Source organism: Schistocerca nitens, chromosome 4 (genome assembly GCF_023898315.1).
Source record: "Schistocerca nitens isolate TAMUIC-IGC-003100 chromosome 4, iqSchNite1.1, whole genome shotgun sequence".
NCBI lineage: Eukaryota > Metazoa > Arthropoda > Insecta > Orthoptera > Acrididae > Schistocerca > Schistocerca nitens.
In genome coordinates, this window is record NC_064617.1 from 700,448,150 (window position 1) to 700,468,385 (window position 20,236).

A 20,236-nucleotide genomic window follows, 5' to 3' on the forward strand; every position below is an offset into this window, starting at 1 on the left:
TTTGCACCAAGTAGTAAATCTACGGTGCGACGTCGTGTGTAGGATACAGCTTGTTCCTGACCTTTTATTTTGGAGACATTGGTGTATTATCCCGGGCAGTAAGTGCCAAGTTGAGAAGCCAAGCGACTATCAGGAGCAGCGATGCGGCATCTTGAGTAGAGGCAGTCTGTGATCAACAGTAGGCTTTCGACATAAGAAAAAAAATATGCAAACGATATGACAGAGGAGTGATGCACTCCAGTAAGTTTGAAACATACCCTTAGAAAAATTAAGAATGACTGTGCTGGTAAACCTCTTACGTTACTTGATTTTCAAACAGCTGAGCAAAACTGAACGTACTCAGACATTTTTCTCTTTACTTATTCTGATCATCACTAAACTGACACACATTTTTTTAGCGCTACGCCATTTGACTTTCAATAATCCCTATAAAAGAATGGCCCTGACTACCAATAACCTATACCTTTCATGAATCACTTACCTCACAAAAATCTTCGTTGCTCGAACTACTGCAATACAGCGAGCGCCAATACTGCCAGATAAAAAAAAGGATTCTAACTACTGAAGGCTCTAACTACTGATAGGCATAGTTAGCAAATGAAAGATTTTGTTAGAGAACAAACAATGTATTTACTTTAACAGTGTTCAAAAGTCACAATATATATATCAGTTCATGACATCCAGTCTTACAAATTTCCTTTTTCTGACGGACACACGTCCAGATTGTCCGCTCTCAAAATTCTGCCATCTCTCTCCCCACATCCACCACTGCTGGCGGCTCACCTCCAACTGCGCAACGCTACGCACTGTTCACATCCAACTGCCCAACACTACAATAGCGAATATTCCAACAATGCCAACCAGCCAAAGACTGCATACAGTACAGTCAGTGATTTTCATACAGAGCGCTACGTGGCGTTACCAACATAAAAACCTAAACAGCCTACTTACAAATTATCTGAGGAGAGGAGTGGTCGTTTACGTTGATTCATGGAAAGCTCCTTCCTGTGCTGTTGTCAGAGTGCAGGTGGCAAGCAAGTCTTTAGAACACCACTTTTAGCTTCTGCCGTATAACTACCATCCAGTAACAAAACACAGCCGGCCGAAGTGGCCGCGCGGTTCTGGCGCTGCAGTCTGGAACCGCGAGACCGCTACGGTCGCAGGTTCGAATCCTGCCTCGGGCATGGATGTGTGTGATGTCCTTAGGTTAGTTAGGTTTAACTAGTTCTAAGTTCTAGGGGACTAATGACCTCAGCAGTTGAGTCCCATAGTGCTCAGAGCCATTTGAACAAAACACAAAGTTCTTCACTAGACATTCTTCAAGTAGGTACCACTTCCCTCACAACACCCGCATCGTCCAAAGATATTCCATGATATTACATCCCTGTCCAGCTTTAGAGGAGGGTTAAAGCTCCACTTCTTGTCGCAACAGAAACATTTACGTAAACTTACCGCAGTTACTCCCCTTCGACTTCCGCCGATTCCTAGCTACTCAGCCTCAGGGCTGTCTGCTGAAACTGTCACTTTTCTCTTTGTCAATCAGTGCCATTGTCATTTCAGTTGTATCAACTTTGTCATGACACTAAGAGTCAAATACCACTATCGCTCTTTCAAACTTTTCGTTCCCATTACAAATTATTTTAGTTAGAATCTCTTTTTCTGTTGTTAAGATTTTTAATATCTGTTGTAGTCGCAAATTTTATTCGCATACAATGCACATCCGTAACTGAGCTACAAAGATGGATAGCGAAAGAAAATCTTATACTTCTTCGGAGCGAAATATTTGATTTGTGTAGCTCCTGGCCGGATGTAAGGAGTGATCGTCCCGAGTTGTCTTGACTAAATAAACTAATGTGGAAAATAATTGACCAAACAAAAAGCCATGGTTAGGGGCAATCTACATAGATATCCGTTAAACAAACAGAGAAATGCTGCGGTTCAGCAACGCCAGAAAAATATATGCACCTTGGCACTATATCGTTCAATGCACTAGAATTGTATTATGTGTAGTTCTTATTCAGGCAAAACATTATTTCGGCGTTTTTTTCTGTTGGACAATATTTCTTGCATTATGTTAATGACGTTTCAGATAACCCGTATGAATCGTATTTCCTTATGTAATCGTATACGAGAGGATTTCAAAAAGTAAATTACTCGTATTCTCCTAGGCTAAGACGGTAGCGCAACAAGAGTGACACATTGGTTCAAAATGGTTCAAATGGCTCTGAGCACTATGGGACTTAACATCTAAGGTCATCAGTCCCCTAGAACTTAGAACTACTTACACCTAACTAACTTAAGGACATCACACACATGCATGCAGGAGGCAGGATTCGAACGTGCGACCATAGCGGGACTTAACATCTGTGGTCATCAGTCCCCTAGAACTTAGAACTACTTAAACCTAACTAACCTAAAGACATCACACACATCCATGCACGAGGCAGGATTCGAACCTGCGACCGTAGCAGTCGCGCGGCTCCGTACTGAGCGCCTAGAACCGCTAGACCACCGCGGCCGGCTGAAATAGAGCAGCAACTGGAAAAATACTCCAAAGCTGAAGTAGGTGGGACAGAACGATTCTCGCGAAGAAAACATGTAAATTGCACACAGATTTAACGTGAAATTCTGGCGGTATATGGAGCAAATGCAACGTCGCCTGCAGGTATAGTGAAATGGTGGCAACAATTTGTCCAGGGCTAAAGCTAATCGGGAAGGAAGGCCATTGACCGATGACGTACGACAGTGTCCTGGCATTCAATTTGCAGCAGTCGCAGATTTTTCAACGGTGAGGGCTTTCACACAGCGGTTCTCGAATGGCTCCGTGACCGAGGAGCGGATTTCTGTCGCCGAGGAACTGACCTTAGCAGAACTCCCCGATTGCTGTTTACAGAGACTTGGTGGCTACGTTAAAAAATAATGTCCTTCCTGCGTCACTCTGACGTGCAGTGCAGCGTTCAATGCAAATTACGTGGCCACCCCGTAACAATAAGTAACTCATTTTTCAAAGTCTCCTTGTGTATGCAAGTCTATTTGATGTGCTGCTACGAAGTTAACAATGTAAGTTCTTTTTGGTGACTGCATCAAAATTTCGCGTTCCAAGCTTCTATCTACAAGATCTGTCAGAAGTTACAAGTTGCTCTACTGACTGCTTTTCACCATCCGCCAACAAAAGACGTTTAAATTGTGCACAACGAGTTCATGCAAAACTCAGGAAGTAAACGCGTCAAGCATCTCGCAAATTGTTCTGAAAGTCGCCATTTATACAGTTGTAGCACGGACTAGTACAAGCCGTCGTCAGCAGAAAACGCTCGTTCATCTTTAGAAGTTGACCATAGTCACTGTGGTGTCACCGCCAGACACCACACTTGCTAGGTGGTAGCCTTTAAATCGGCCGCGGTCCGTTAGTATACGTCGGACCCGCGTGTCGCCACTATCAGTGATTGGAGACCGAGCGCCTCCACACGGCAGGTCTAGTCTAGAGAGACTCCCTAGCACTCGCCCAGTTGTACAGCCGACTTTCCAAGCGATGGTTCACTGTCTACATACGCTCTCATTTGCAGAGACGACAGTTTAGCATAGCCTTCAGCTACATCATTTGCTACGACCTAGCAAGGCGCCATATTCAGTTACTATGTCTTCTGAACAGATAATATTGTGACTCATGTACCGTCAAGAGCGACGTTCATCATTAATGGATTAAAGTTAAGTATCAAACTAATTACGTCCGCTTTCTGAATTCTAATTCCTTGTCATGTTCCAGGCCTCACGTCAGTATAGTTCCCTTCTCACGCCAGCGTGCGTGAGCTAAAACGCGTGCATTTCGACCTCCGTTCATAACACGGTGTTGGCTCTTCTGCCAACACAACAGTCACCCCTTGACATCTCTTCATATGACTGCGTCGTGAAGACTGATAACACAGTAGGAGCCCAAAGATGGCGCCCGCGGCCGGTGGGAAACAGTGCAGCGGCGCAAAGCAGCGCGAGGAAAAATTTCCCGTGAGAAAGGGCGCCGTAATAATTAGCAGAGTACTGTTCCAGCTGCCAGGGGACCTTGAGCGGGACGCAGCACGAAGCAGCAAGAAACTGGAAAGGAAAAAATTGTGAGTCTGATATGGAGCAGCCGTTGTCAACGGTTATGACGGTGAGCATATCTCCATGTCCATTTGTGCTTTGCAAATCCGTACAAAATTTTAAGTGCGCGCTACAGATTTCTCCTCGTTGTGCCACGTAAAGCGTTCCGATCCTGATCCACTTAGTGATTGTTCATGCGACGAATCGTTGCGTATATGTCTCTGGGAGACTTCTTATCAACTTAATTTCATCTTCACTGTTCCCTCTGGAGTAATACACAGGAGACTGAAGAATAATCGTAAGTTCCTGCCTGAAAAGAGGCGTATCTAAAACGAAAAAAATTACAAGTATGTAATACGAGCGTGGTATGAAAAATTCTCGGAATCACCACGAGAGGTCGGCACTAGCGCACCGAGTTGATCACGTGCTATTCATTGGACTGTTGCCTGTAAATACGTGCCCCGTCAGTGCTCTTGGAAAAGAGTTGTGGCGGTGACGTCGCTCTGTTGTTGTTCCCGCGTGGTCATTTGCGAAGATGGAAAAAATAGAGATTCGAGGAGTGATTAACTACTTCGTAAAGAAAGGTATGAAAGCAAAGGACATTCGCGCCTATTTCCGGAATACACTGGGGGACTCCTTCATATCAACTGTTGCCAAGTGGACAAATGAATTTAAATTTGGTCGGGAAGGCTTAGATGATGATCCGCGCAGTGATGGCCCAAGATGTGTCACTACTCCAGAAATCATTGCAAAAGTGCACAAAATGGTCATGGAGGATCAAATGGCTCTGAGCACTATGGGCCTTAACTTCTGAGGTCATCAGTCCCCTAGAACTTAAAACTGCTTAAACCTAACTAACCTAAGGACATCACACACATCCATGCCCGAGGCAGGATTCGAACCTGCGACCGTAGCGGTCGCGCGGTTCCAGACTGTAGCACCTAGAATCACTCGGCCACCCCGGCCGGCCATGGAGGATCGCCGATTGAAAGTGCTTAACATTGCTCACGTTTGCCAGATGTCATTTGAAAGGGTATATCACATTTTAGCTGAAGAATTAGAAATGAAAAAATTATCTGCAAGATGGGTGCCGCGACTCAAGACGCACGCCTGCGCACATGTGCCGTCGCCATGGCAAAATTACACCCGTCTTATTATTCACCTGATAAGGTTCCGTCAGACTTCCATCTCTTCCCAAAACTGGTGGACGAAGATTCACTTCAAACGAAGAACTGTTAACCGGAGTTGACAACTATTTTGCACGCCTGGAGGAAACTCATTTTCGAGATGGTATCAAGGCACTGGAACATCATTGGACCAAGTACATTAATCTACAAGGAGAGAAATAAAAAATAAGTTTCAGTGATGTAAGTACTTTGTCCTATTCCGTTCGGAGAACTTTTCAAACCACCCTCGTGCCATGCAGGATCAAACATGAGATAATGATTCTTCAAGACGACAGTTGTGGCATACGTTAAACTATCCGTATTTCCAATAATAAATTGTAAATAAAGAGCGTCTTTTCGGTAGCATAAGTTTTTTTTCTCCTCTCTTCAAGAGACCCACACATATCCCGCTGTAGTCATACCGTATTCACTGCGCGTTTCGTTTTCTTCATATCGTGCAGTAGCTTAACGCCCGCTGCTTCATTCGCGTAGACTGTGTGGCCTGCATAAGTTATTTTTTCTTTTTATTTAATCAAGTTTTTGTGTTGTTCACAAACTGCAACACCTTCTGAGCTTTTCGCGCTAATTGAGTCCATATAAGCATGGTATTTTCTGAATGTACTTCTAAGCAAAAAGCGAGTCTGGTAGCTGGAGTCCAAAGTTTTTGTTAACCATGCCTTTTTGCCTTCTTGTGGAGATATTTCCATAGTCAACATTCATCCCCTAACAAATATTTCGTTATATCTGAGAAGTGAAATACCAATTTTCATAAATTTAGCTATTTTTTAATGGAACGAAATATATTCTTAAAAATTGGCACAACATAGCCAAGTACGAGTCCGTATTAGAAATAATGAACATAAATAAAAACATACATCTTCTGCTACAGAATGCAACGCTAAAGAAATGCATGCTGGCTATACTCGTAGATACTTCGCAGACAAAACAGTTAAGCACAGATTAGTAATGGTCTAGTTAACCGCAAATTGTTACATGTTCTTCGTAGATGAGGATATGAATCACCCTATGTGCTACAACGCATTTAAGTTCACAATCCACACAGTTGTATGTTAATTGTATCATCCCGTTATACAGTGTGTCCCAGAAAGAAAGGTATCAGGGATATGTCAGAAGGATCATTCGAAGCAAAAAGACCTAGTGAAAATGTGCTCTGAAATGCATACCTTATGAGCTATGATCTTCATCTTCGATAATGTGAAACACATCTCTTCTAATGCAAGCAATTTGCTTTCAATATTTTGGGAGGAGGTAGTATGCACCAAAACTGTCCAATAAACATGGGCTCTAAAACGCACCCCTTAAAACCTTTGAGCACTTGTTCAGTGGAAGAGATGTGTTTCGTAGTAGTGAAGATGAACAAACGCTCATAGCCCTTAACGTAAGCATTTTAGATCCCATGTTTACGAGACTTTTGCTTCGAATGAATGTTCCTATGATATCCCTAAATACTGATCATTCCCGCCACGGACACCCTGTATAGAAAGCAGGCCTGCTACGTACTCGAGGGCCTGAGACGGTCAGTTAGCACCATGAGGTAACACAGATAATGCATCTCGGGAGATACACACCGAGTCCAGCACTCGTGTTTTGTAAAGTACCATGGTTTTGACCCCTACGATACAGTGTGATTTATCTGACAAATTATCAACGGTATTCAGTGCTTCTATGTGACAGCGGCTCGAGTGCGCGCGCAATGCTTACGTCAGAGCACCTCCTATCTCAAAATGTAGCTCACAGAGATATAAATCCGTACTGTAACTTACTTGCGAAGAACTCCAACAGCTGGCCTTAACGGGTTCACACTTACACGGATAGACCACAGATGACTAGGTTTTACTTTTTGAAACGAGCGGCTGGCCGGCAGTGCTGAGGGACAGCGGCGTATCATTTTGAACCAGAAATGTCGGTTCATTACTAACGCAGAAGACTTTTGTGCGTACGTATGCTGACTGTTACTTTTGGCTTAGTGGCTTCAGCATAAGCGGTTATTACTTCAAAATATGTCTAGTAACGACATCGGCAAATGCAATCATACAGTGATATGTTATATTTGCCTGAAGTGCTCTTCTTTTATATCTTTTAGAAAATATCCTGCTTCAATCTTTAAGAACACAAGACTGGTCACTTATGGCATATGGCTGCATTGAGTTGTATGAAATAGAGGTTACTGGCATGATATCAGCTCGGACATCCTATAGAAGATGTGAGCTAATTTGTCTCGGGAGGAAATAAAACAGCAGCACGACTCCGTTCCGGCTTTCAAACATCATTTCTCAGTGCAAAAATGCGTGTTGAAGTAACCAAATGGAAACTTCAGGATTGTAAAAACCCAGAGAAGTAAAAAATAATGTCAGGGTGGAATGTCTCATGCCTAGATCATGGAGTCGCGTCTCCAATGTTTGTTGAAAGTCATAGTCACAAATGCCTGAAAGTGCGATCCATCGAGACCTGTTAGCATTAATGGATTGTTGTGTATTTTGGCAATACTAGGTGAGTGTTACATACCGCAGTGCACTGTTTCCCCAAATCACCACCCGATTTAGGTTTTTAGTGGTATCCCAGAATGCAGGAACTTTTCATCCTTTCTCCAATCCTTCACCAATCTCAGATAAGGTTCCAGGTCTAAAGAGATCGATGACGATGGAGGAATAAAATCTGAATTTCCTTTCTTTTTGTGGAAAATACACCGCCCGTCCAAAAAGCTCCGAGACTGATTTTATTCGTGGCGGATAAGCGGAGCCAGAGCAGTAGCTACGGTGCCAGCTTGAAGTGTCAACTGTAAACAACAGATTTGCATTCGGCCAGTCAATTTAGGCAGCGAAATGCGACCGCAGCGTTTCAATGTTGTTTTGTCACAAATAAAGTGTTCATGACGTTATCCAGAATATTTTGAAGAAGAGAAAGGTTTGTGTAGTGTTTGTCCCGCATAGCATAACTCTGAAGAAAAAATAAACGGCTCATGGACGCTTGCTGCGACTTGATTAAAATGCAACACGCGAAAATTTCTTTCCTCGAAAGAATCATCATGGGTGAGGAGACTTCGTGTTATCAATACAAAACTACCAAAAAAGAAGAAATTTCAGAAATTCATATGAAGGGTCAACGCATTGACGACATTACCGTCTTTCGAGTGAATGTGACGAGCGTTGAACAACGTCCCAAAGGAGGTCTCTTCTGACGGTTTCACATGGTTGTATGAACATTCTGTGCGTTGTACTCAAATGGGGGGACGGGGTTATAAAACGCCAGAAGCATTAAAAGAATCCTCATAACTTTTCGCTCTGTTTTTTTTTTTTTTTTTTTTTTAAATCCAGTTTCGAAACCTTTTGGTGGGACGGGGAATACTGCGCTTCATGTTTAATTTTCGTGGTCTGGACTAGGTTCGATGGTTTAATCTCCTGAACTAGGGCGATAAAACTTATTATTCGTTAATGGCTAATTGTCTGCTCTCCAGAGTGCGACAATATTTTGACAGTATTCTTTTCATTTTTTACACAACAACGTTGTGTTTCGAAAACTAAGGCAATATCTGCATGGTGTAAAAAAACAGAATGAACTAAATCGAATGGCCAACCGAGAACAGTAATGTGAACGTAACTTACAGTGTTTCAATAACGTATACCGCTAGCCAGATCACCCCAAAATCCTACCTAGCTGTTTGTTGCGTTTCAAAAGGAACTTAGGAATCTCTACAGAAATCTCGCACAATGAAGTGGGAAATTCTACTATAACGATAGAAGCTGGGATAGCAACAAAGCGACAATTTACCCCATACCGCCACCATAGCTGTAAGTAAGTAATTACTTCTTGCTGTGCCGTTATTCATGACAAAAGAGTGAGCCTGCAAAATATAAGTTCTTGGCAGCTGCAGCATTTGAATGAGGAAGATGATGTACCAGACAGGGAACTGGCACAGTGCCTTTTATTTCAGCGTGCCTTGATATCGTTTATAGGTGCTGGTAGTTCAAGTTCTGGCAGCTAGGAGGGAAAGAAGGCAGTGGAAAAATGAGATAAAAATGCAATGTTGAAGCTGTAACCTAATCTGCGAGAAAAGTGAGTATACTGTATGTTGAGCTGTCATCCATTGCCGCGAGACCTTGGTCCGAGGTTAAAATTACGCAGTGGGCTGTTTCAAAGACATAAGTGGGTTCTGAAACGTGTCGAATTACATAAACCGGTGGGCGTCGTGTGAGTGCCGTGGAAACAAATGTAACTCAGCGTACTGCTGGCATCTGAATCACGTTATCCGTGAGTAGGTTTCAGATGCTTAAGGATATCGAAGTAAAATTTCCGGTCAATGAACTATTCACTCTGTCGACCTATTTTGAATGTGAGCACTTACCTTCTGTATGCTCACTTACCTCACCGTGATGACATCTGTGCCAATAACATTTTTGGAGCACCATCCTACTCTCATTCAAAAGTTTTTCTGTTCTAAGTCAGTTAGATGCTACTGTGTGTATTTCCTTATGACTAACCCCGTAACACTTTGCGCCAAGCTCTCCGCTCTTGTGATAAAGTTGCTTTTTAGGGTTCCGTATATCAAACAGTAAAATCAGAAGCGTTATAAATAACTTTCTTGTCAGTCAGTCCGACTGCTAAAAACCTTTTTTCTCAGGAATGAGGTCCACAGCTCGTGGTCGTGCGGTAGCGTTCTCGCTTCCCGCGCCCGGTTTCCCGGGTTCGATTCCCGGCGGGGTCAGGGATTTTCTTTGCCTCGTGATGACTGGGTGTTGTGTGATGTCCTTAGGCTAGTTAGGTTTAAGTAGTTCTAAGTTCTAGGGGACTGATAGTGCTCAGAGCCATTTCAACCATCTCAGGAATGAGAAGACGTTTCAAGTTGAACTTAATGTCACACGCAAGGTCTTGGCGGCGCAAAAAGTTTGTTTCCAAGTTAATCCATTTAAGAGATACGGCAATTTATGCCACATACTTTGATATTCGCAAAGTCACTCATCAAAACCAATAGCGTACCTCCTGTTGACCTAGAATCATGGCATTTGGCTAGAAGCAAGGGTTCGCAGTAAAAGTAAAGGAAAAAAAAATTGAAAATTGTGAAGTAAAGGAAATAAATCCGAAAATTGCTAATTTCTAGTTATATCACACAAAAAAATGGTTTTTCGTCATTTGTTATCTGACTGTCTGTCCATCTGTTAAGACTCCTATCTGTCAGTAATTTCAATAGCAAATTCAAAATTTCACAAAAAAACTTTAAAATTAAAGCATTCTCGTAAATCTTGGAATTGCCCGGACAGATATCTTGCCAACATCTATGTGGATAGCAGTCAATAACCGTCGAGATCCTGTGTTTCCGAGATGGATGAACAATTTGCGTACATAATTAAGTCTCTACGGGACTCTCATATCGCAAGTCCTCCTCTAACTTGACCATTTTTTTTCTCCACTACAGCTACTGTTTCCTATACAAACAAACGTCCCCGAAAATTGCATTTTTAGCTCCATAAGCAATTCACAGACGATTCTGTTGTATACCTGGAGGTCTCGTATTTATCAAACTGTAACAAAATGCGAGAAGGCTCACAGAGATTAGCATTCTGTGCGAAAACTAACAGTTGACTCGCATCATAATTCAAAGGGATTTGACTATAGAATCGGCGGTGATCAGTCACTGAAATTAGTAACAGTTGTCAGGTACCTGAAATTATCTGTCCGTGCGGATTTAAGCTGGAACGATCACGGAAGTCTAGCTACCCGCCCGGATACACGAGCGCGTTAACGCACCGCTTCCATGATTAGGGGAAGCAAGTGTGCCCCGGATCGAATCCACCTCACGGATGAACGACGAGGGCCAAGTGAGCCGGCCAACCTGGAAGTGGTACCGGGCTGGTGTCTTTGTCCCGCTCGCTTACACGCTACACAAACATTAACAAAACGTTCTCACACTTGAACATGAGATTTACTCTTGGCGCAGACTGATAGGGTACACATGGGGAGGGGTAGTGAAAACGTCAGGAAGGGCTCACGGTCATCCTGTGTCGCTGACATTGCTACAGTCTATATAACAGTACCGACCACGTAGGGAAACCGGAACCGGCAAGGAGGAGGAAGAAGGAGAATAAACGGTGGGAAAAGTGACGTCAGACAGAAATTTATCGGCCGTGTCCTAAGGAAGTGTAACTCACCTACGAAGGAGATCTACCAAGTAGGACAGATGATTCAAAGTAGGGCTGCGCGCTCCGTTTCCGTTTGGTTAGTGCGAAGGCCTCACGGAATTTCTCAGAAAATTGCAATGGTGCAGGTTACATATAAAGAAATGTGCATCGCACAGACCCTATGTCTTAGAATTCCTGTAGACAAGATCCAGAGTGAGTTAAATTATTACTTTCTCTAGTTTAAACCACGCGTAATGACTATGGGAGAAAACTTATAGAAATTAGAGTATATGCAGAGTGGTAAAGACAGTCTTGCTTCCTGCGCATGAACTAAAAATAGAACTGATGCAGGGAGAGGGGACTGGGGTGACCCTGGTACATCAGGTATCCTCCGCCACGCACCCCACGATGTCAGGCAGAATACAGATGTCCGCATGTACATGTCGATGACTGACAACCGTGTAAATGTCTCATAAAGAACTAGTTAGTAGCGGAAGCGTTAGCGTTTCCAAACGTTAGTTCTCCAAGCAGCCAGTGGTCTAACACAACTTCTGATATGAAAAATACACTGCCAGCTATTAAAATTACCACACCAGCAAAGACAGCACATACAAAAATTGTACGTATAGTATGTACACAGTGTAGTAGGTAATTTGGGGACATACAGGGTGTACAGAGCTGGTACCTCTAGCAGCAAGAGCGCCCAGCTGGAGATCGAGTAGAACTGATCTTGGATGATGGATGCAAGTAGGTTATTTCATGGTGCTTCAACTATATGCCACACTTCATCAATCGAAGTTGCTGGCGATTAGTAGCGTGCAGGGCGCTGGGCAATCCGTGAACAGATGTTTTCACTAGGTGACAGATCTAGGGAACGTGCTGGCCAGGGCATCAATCGAATAAACTCTGCATCGAAGTAGGTCAGGGCGTTGCGTGCAACCTGAGGCTTTGCTGACATATCGCCTGTTGGCTTCTGTCTCGGGTTCTTCGGTTGACGTTTGTTTGACGATTTCTCTAGCCTTTCGCCATCACGAGTGGTTGGCATTGCCAAAGCTTCACGCACCATTGCTGGTGGTGGAATCAAGTCGACTTCGCGGCCGCATGTTATATGTACCAGATGGTTATAAAAAGTGCAGCTACTCACACCGATCCAACGTGGGCCGTAATTATCGTATGGCGAAGAAACTCGGTGCATGTTCTAACACGTCAGTGCGGATCCGGTTTACACAGAAAAAAATAGTTCCAATTTTGACAACCAGGTACAAATCAGATGCTCAGATCTATGTAAATTCCTAAGGGACCAAACTGTGGAGGTCATCGGTCCATAGACTTACACTACTTAAACTAACTTATGCTAAGGACATCACAGACACCCATGCCCGAGGCAGGACTCGAACCTCCGGCGGGAGGGGCTGCGCAATCCGTGACATGGTGCCTCGAACCACGCGGCCACACCGTGCGACTGGTGCAAATCTGGCACTGTGAATGCAAGGAAGACTGTAATGAAATAGGATTGGGACGTGGGCAGAAATGGTCAAACAAGTGAGAAATGTATAATGTTGATTTTATTATTAAGCGCCTCTTAACGGTTTGTTCAATATGAGCACTGGAGACGTCGATGAGATGCCGCACGGCGCCAGATCTGCAACTGGTGGTCAGAATTGAAACTAATTTTTTTTTTCCTACGTAAATCGGTTCTGGATTAACGCATCAGTATGTCTACCAAATTTCGCTGTCATGCGATAATTTCAGCCCACACTTGGGAACCTGTCGCGCCAACGTTTCTCCCTGGTCATTACTGCTGTGGTTCTCGCCTTGCTATCTGCAACGCTCTAGCAACGCTCGTTCGTTGTAGCACGAGAATCTAGGATCCATTTAGCTCGAGCTTTTCTTCTTTCTTGTTGAACCTATTATGGTTGATGATACTTACACAAATTGTGAAATCAGCACCTGTGCGAGACCAAAGGAATGATTAATATGTTCGCAAGGCGCGCAAGACGCATTTGTGAGTCGCAGTATTTCGGATGCGAAATACAACACCTGGAACTAGTTCTGACAAGGGAAACTCCCCATCGCAGCCCCCTCAGATTTAGTGATTAGATGGCCCAGTGGACAGCTAGTCAGAAACAGAACACAGATCACGCATGAAAATGGGAAGAAGGTGTACTGAACTGTGAAAAAAGAAGCAAAATAGAAACAGTGAACTGTCCAAGGTCAAGATGTGCAACATCGAGCGAACTGCAAGAACAACGTAGTTGTGGTTGTGTGGACTGCAAAGGGGGGATCCGTGTTCAAAACTCCTTCATACCCCATATATATACATATCTATTTCCAAAAAATTGTAAGCTTTCCGTCCGGTCATTCACGTGTCTCTTCTCTTCCTGTAGCCTTGGGAATTGTCATGCTGTACGTTTGTTATTGAATGTGAGTCACGTTGTAAGAATATGTTACTGTCGCAATAAATTTCATGTAGTGAGACCTCTTACAGAAACGAAAATAACAAATAAGCGGATGTGAACTATGTTACGAGAAAGGAATCAAAGAGTGGTAGGCCTACTTGTGTAGAAGAAATAGGAGAGACGTACACCTTGAGGTCCCTTCCTCACACCAAACGGATGTTACATCACGATACAGACACAATTTGAATACAGCGAACAGACACGTCACTGATCGAACAGATAGTTTATAATTTTGTAAAAAAAAAAATTAAGCACAAGGAAGGTTTGCTGACAGTCCGTAGTCCACAAGCACAAGACGTTAGTTGGTTGGTAGGTTGATTCATGGAGGGGAGCCAACAGCGAGGTCATCGGTCCCAAAGGATTAGGGATGGATGGGGAAGGAAATCGGTCGTGCCGTTTGAAAGGAATCGTCCCCGCACTTGCGTGAAGCCACTTATGGAAATCACTAAAAACCTAAATCAGGATGGCCGGACGCACGTTTGAACCTTCGTTCTCCAGAATGCGAGTCCAGTATGCCAACCACTGCGCCACTTCGCTCGGTGCTCAAGATGTTGTCAAACTGTCCTTGTACATATTTTTCGTCCTTCATAGAAACCCTTTTCTTGACTCGTGTAACACAACGTAGCTGTACAACCTGAACATCCTCTCGGGCGCTAATGGCGTGGAACCACCGAGATCCTAAGTGGCGTTGAGTATGGCTCTACTGAACCCATCGATTACATATTCGTGTGGCAGTAATGGGATGCCGACCAACACAAGGAGCAGTATTGCTGAAAGATAAACCACTGTCTCGATTGGCCACGATTCCGTCACTGTAGCCTTCTGTTACGTGCCTGAAAGATGTTTATTTTTCTTACATGAATTATAACATTATCTTTTCAGAAGAAAGCGGTTTCTGAATTAGAAACCAGGTGATTTATCTTTCGTTACATACGTAATGTAGATGACGATAGTGTTACGCATCCCGGGCAGTTGCGCTGAAATTATAATTGTTTGCATATCCAAGAATGTACTACACTTAGACAGTTTGACGTCTGTGGCACGCTGCTTTCAAGCTGTTGCAATTTTAACGGCCAGCAGTGGGCAACCCAGTAACAATGCGGAGAATAGCATGAAACTGTCTACACGTGAATTTAAGTTGTTTAGAGAAGTAGTTAAATTTTTACAGAACAAGATAACAAACATTATCAAACTGGACCTAGTTCATCGTCTTAACCAAGGCGACTTCATCGATAGAGTACGATAAAATCACTCGTCATGAAAACTAAGAAGACGCACTAATCCCAAACTACACACGATAGCTGGAGTTTTTGTTGCGAATCCGTTCCTTCGTTTCGTTTAACTGCCCAGGTTGATGATAAAACAGTACTTAAATCGCGACTGATTTGAATATCGCCAGCGAACCGCCCGTAGAAAAAAAAAAATATTGCTATAGTTCGATGTTCTGACGTTCATCATTCGAGACGTCTTAGAGACGATTCTTACAATATTTTTATATAGGCAGCGCAAAAATGGTTACTACAAATGAAAGATCAAAATCCACATACACACTCATAGTGGACAGCTAACTGCACTACTGGTCATTAAAATTGCTACACCAAGAAGAAATGCAGATGATAAACGGGTATTCATTGGACAAATATATTATACTAGAACTGACATGTGATTACATTTTTTGGGTGCATAGATCCTGGGAAATCAGTACCCAGAACAACCACCTCCGGCCGTAATAACGGCCTTCATATGCCTGGGCATTGAGTCAAACAGAGCTTGTACAGGTACAGGTGCCCATGCAGCTTCAACACGATACCACCGTTCATCAAGAGTAGTGACTGGCGTATTGTGACGAGGCAGATGCCTGTCATCTCGACTGCTAGTGATACGAGGCCGCTGGGATCCAGCACTGCGTTCCGTATTACCCTCCTGAACCCACCGATTCCATATTCTGCAAATAGTCATTGGATCTCGACCAACGCGAGCAGCAATGTCGCGATACGATAAACCGCAATTGCGATAGGCTACAATCCGACCTTTATCAAAGTCGGAAACGTAATGGTACGCATTTCTCCTCCTTACATGAGACATCACAACAACGTTTCACCAGGCAATGCCGGTCAACTGCTGTTTGTGTATGAGAAATATTTTGGAAACTTTCTTCATGCCAGCACGTTGTAGGTGTCGTCACCGGCGCCAACCTTGTGTGAATGCTCTGAAAAGCTAATCATTTGCATATCACAGCATCTTCTTCCTGTCGGTTAAATTTCGCTTCTGTAGCACGTCGTCTTCGTGGGTTAGCAATTTTAATGGCCAGTAGTGTAATTAGGCTCTAGCTAGTGGACAAGGGGAAAAAATGAGGCAAGAAGACGAAAATGCTTCGCTAACTAGTGCAATTTACACTATGCTTCTCTACGTGGAAAAGATCTAAGTTGAAATTTACTAACGAATGCACTGCCCGAAAGAGATGAGACGCCGCTGTGCAAGAGCGGCTGCGAGCTGAGACGTCTGCAAGTGCAGGCGCGTGACCTTGAAGGCCAGTCAGCTGCCACACCGGAAAGGAATGGCCCCACAGCATTGTCGCAACGCACCAGATCCGCCGCTGCCGCGAAGGCCTCGTGAGCAAAACACTGCCGAGCGGCTACCGGACAGCCCTTCCGCGAGATTCTACCAGCCCTTGCCGGTTTCCTCGGCGGATGTCACAAAGCCTTCCAACATAACAACTATATGTCCTTCACCATAAGGTACGTGAGGCTTGGTGGTTCAGTCATTAAGTGACGACTAAACAATCCAAAATTTCGGCGCTCTGTCAGTCATAAATTCTTGTATTTCTGACAGCTATGTCTTCAATACTGTCTCAACCGAAAAATATCCATTCACAACTTTATTCGGAATGTATGTTCAACTGTAGACCTCCCTCTTCCCACTAGATGAATTTTTATTTTTATGTTCGGAAAAGGAAATCATTAATAAACCAACGCTTCCCACAGCGTTGTGACAATTTTGCGCTTCGTGAGAGACTGTACAGAAATTTCATACGACCAAGGATTACCGCACATGTTGTAGACTGAACACACCGCCACCTAACTGAACACTGAAGAATAGATAGTCAAAGCACTCCCGAGGCAGGGCATGACAATATAACAGGATACAGCGCTACACAGATTACTATGTTCAGCCTAAAATGTTTCTCGGTGGGATTCGTTATCCTATTATGACGACGAGCAACACAACACTCAAACAAATTTAATTTTCTGCGTAAAAATTGTTACTGTTACTAAAAAAAAAATGGTTCAAATGGCTCTGAGCACTATGGGACTTAACTTCTGAGGTTATCAGTCCCCTAGAACTTAGAACTACTCAAACCTAACTAACCTAAGGACATCACACACATCCATGCCCGATGCAGGAGTCGAACCTGCGAACGTAGCGGTCGCGAGGTTCCAGACTGTAGCGCCTAGAACCGCTCGGCCACTGGCGCCGGCTACTGTTACTAAATTTACACACAAAGTCAGCGATGTACTTTTGGTTTATAATTATCAAACACGTACTTTTCATTCTTAAATTCTTAAGACTATACCAGCACACTCCAAACGCTTGTAGCATGTATCCCCATATGGTATGGGCATATGTTGATTAATAAGAACATGACCCCTACAGCAACAGCTAAACCCAAAAATTGAATAATTTTATGGAAATTAATAAGACCAGACTCAAAGCTCTCACCCTCCTGGAAGCACGTCGCGCCCCAACTTCGACTAAGCGCAATGTTATTTGAAGCATATGTGAGGGACATATTTGCCGCGCGGGATTAGCCGAGCGGTCTCAGACGCTGCAGTCATGGACTGTGCGGCTGGTCCCGGCGGAGGTTCGAGTCCTCCCTCGAGCATGGGTGTGTGTGTTTGTCCTTAGGATAATTTAGGTTAAGTAGTGTGTAAGCTTAGTCCCATAAGATTTCACACACATTTGAACAAGTAACATATTTCCATGTTCCAGCAGAATCAGATAACAGACACTTCTAATGACACATCAAGTGACGAATGAGGAAGCTACCCCTTAGGATCCAAATCAAGTGAAGATAGATGCCTTTGTCGCCTGACACGGTTTTACAATTTTTCAATTACAATCTTGGGGTGATAATGTGAAACAGAAGGCAGAAAAGGAAGAAACCTTAGCGGATTATGGCCAGTAGCAAAAGCAACAACTTCAGTTAGTAAATAGAGGTTGTGACAAGGAAAAAAATATTCGAAGGTGATTTCCAGGGTAGCTCAGCAGCCTACATCTGAAAGGAAACGCCGTAACGAAGCTCCAAAACCCAGTAAGCACCCCTCTCAGCGGTATGAGCGAAGTAGATCCAGAGCATTGTCGAATTTCGGCACTGTTTTGCGCTCACAAAACTGAAATAAAATCCGTACCACTCGTCGGTAGTGGTATACTATAAATGAATTGGAAGGATGGATGAGTTACGGGCGCTCAACGGCAAGATCATTAGTGCAAGAATTAGGAGGGAACCCGACTGGAGTCAGCGATAACTATAGCTTAGAGCCCAGTACTCGGAGAGCCGAAGATTCGGGTAGTTGGAAGCCGAATGAAGGCAGCTGCGTTTCGCTAGAGGAGCTCTTCCGGGCGATTTATCTGAACATGCGTCAGGAATGGCTTCATTTGAACCTGCCACCGCTTGCCTCCTTTCCTTACAAACTCCAAACAAATATGGTACTTATGTGCAGTTTAGAAGAGGCAGAGAGACGTAAGAGCGTTTTAAGACACTGCAGTTGTTATTCATCCGGTAGAGAATGCCGCGAATGACAGATATCAGCATTGCAATCTCGATACGATGTCCACTTCTGGCCTGGCACGAAGATACGTTTCAGTTCGCGTTTCACCGTGAAAGTGAGATTCGCTCTGGTATGTGGAAGAATCGCTGAGACCTGTGTTTATACCTCGTTAAAGTTTACCGCATTACTGCGCCTTTTACTCACAGAGGACGGTACTAATATTTATGGCGTCTATTTCTCCAATGCCAAAGGACGTCTCGCTGACACAACAAAGTGAGGTGGCCCGTTACCGTACGGTTGTATTTAAACTGGTTCAAATCTACGTTCGGTCACCTATTTCACACTTTCAGTAACTTCCACAGTCTCTTCAGGTAATGCATTTTTACCCATATTTTGCAGCTGTGTACGCGACTGTATTCAGCACACAAGAAGTATGAATAATATTGTCTTCAGTCACAAGAAATTCGTGCTTTATTAAACCACACGATTCATTTCGGAACCTTCGCGTTAATTATTGTGTTCGAATTGTTTTATATACTGTGTCCGTCTGCTTGAGTGAGGTGATGCGAAATGTATGTTTCTGCTGTGGGAAGGTTAAGTGCTAAGTTCCCTTATTTCCAAATTTAACACCTAAACTTCTCACAAAAGGAACGTGCCTTTCGAGTCGGCTCACTCAAGCAAGAACAGACGTAAATAACGTATGACTTGCACCTGTTGATGGACCCACAGGATCCGAAATGAATCGTGTGCTTTAATAAAACACTATTTTTTGTGACTGATGGCGTTGTTATTCATATTTTGCGTGTCTTCATGTAGGTGTCAGCATGATTTCTTGTCCGAAGGGCTGATTACGTCAACTCCAGCTAGCTAGAGCAACTATTTCTTTTTTTTTTATCAATGTAGTTCATGAACCACAGTTACACGAGTTACCTTCCTGGAGGCTCTTTCAGAACCACAGCAATACCGAGGCGTGTGAATGACTGCACGGAGCTCGCCTGGAGGCTACTGGCCATATTTTTGAAACAAATGACGCTCTTCAGCAGCCTGCAGGTGCAACGGAAGGAACTACCACTCGGCTAGCTACTAACGAGAGGAGCACAGCAAGGCGACGCAGTGGCAGCAGCACTTACCGCCAAACCCGTCCAGCGAGGATCGCCGTCTCACGCACAATCGGAATGAGGTTGAGGTCTCGGCGCGTGGAGAAAGCCGTGCCAAGTGCTGGACTGCCTGGCAGTGGGTCGGCACGGCGACGCTCGCTGGCCGCAGAGAGCGAGCGGGCGCGGCGGATGGTGGACTCCGGAGGAACTGGAGGGGGCAGCGGCGCGGCCGGCGACTGTGTCCGCTGCGCGCCGACTGGAGCTGCTGGAGGCGCCGCCGTCCGGTTTTGTGCCGCGTATGTGGGCAGCCGCGCGTGTGTGTGAGTGTGAGGCTGCGGTCGCGGCCGGCCAAGGCATCGGACCGCAGGCCTCTTACTGCTGGGAAACTCCTGTCCAGTATACGAGATTGCTGCATCAGGATGGTTCGACCTTCGTAGGCTAACCTATGGTCACGGGGCTGTCCAAGCGCTGAAGAGATTTTATTTTAACAAATCAGTTTCTAGGAACGCTTAAAAAACATGCAGCATCGTGATATGG

General features: G+C 44.2%; 1 protein-coding gene across 1 annotated transcript in view; it reads right to left on the minus strand.

The window, feature by feature from the left end:
• Nucleotides 1–19,945, minus strand: part of LOC126251510 (fatty acyl-CoA reductase wat-like) — a 225,445-nt gene extending 205,500 nt beyond the window's left edge. The window contains exon 1 of the mRNA XM_049951985.1: nucleotides 19,733–19,945. The gene's annotated coding sequence lies outside the window, so the exon portion shown is untranslated. The remainder of the gene's footprint in view (nucleotides 1–19,732) is intronic.
• Nucleotides 19,946–20,236: the final 291 nt, after the last annotated feature.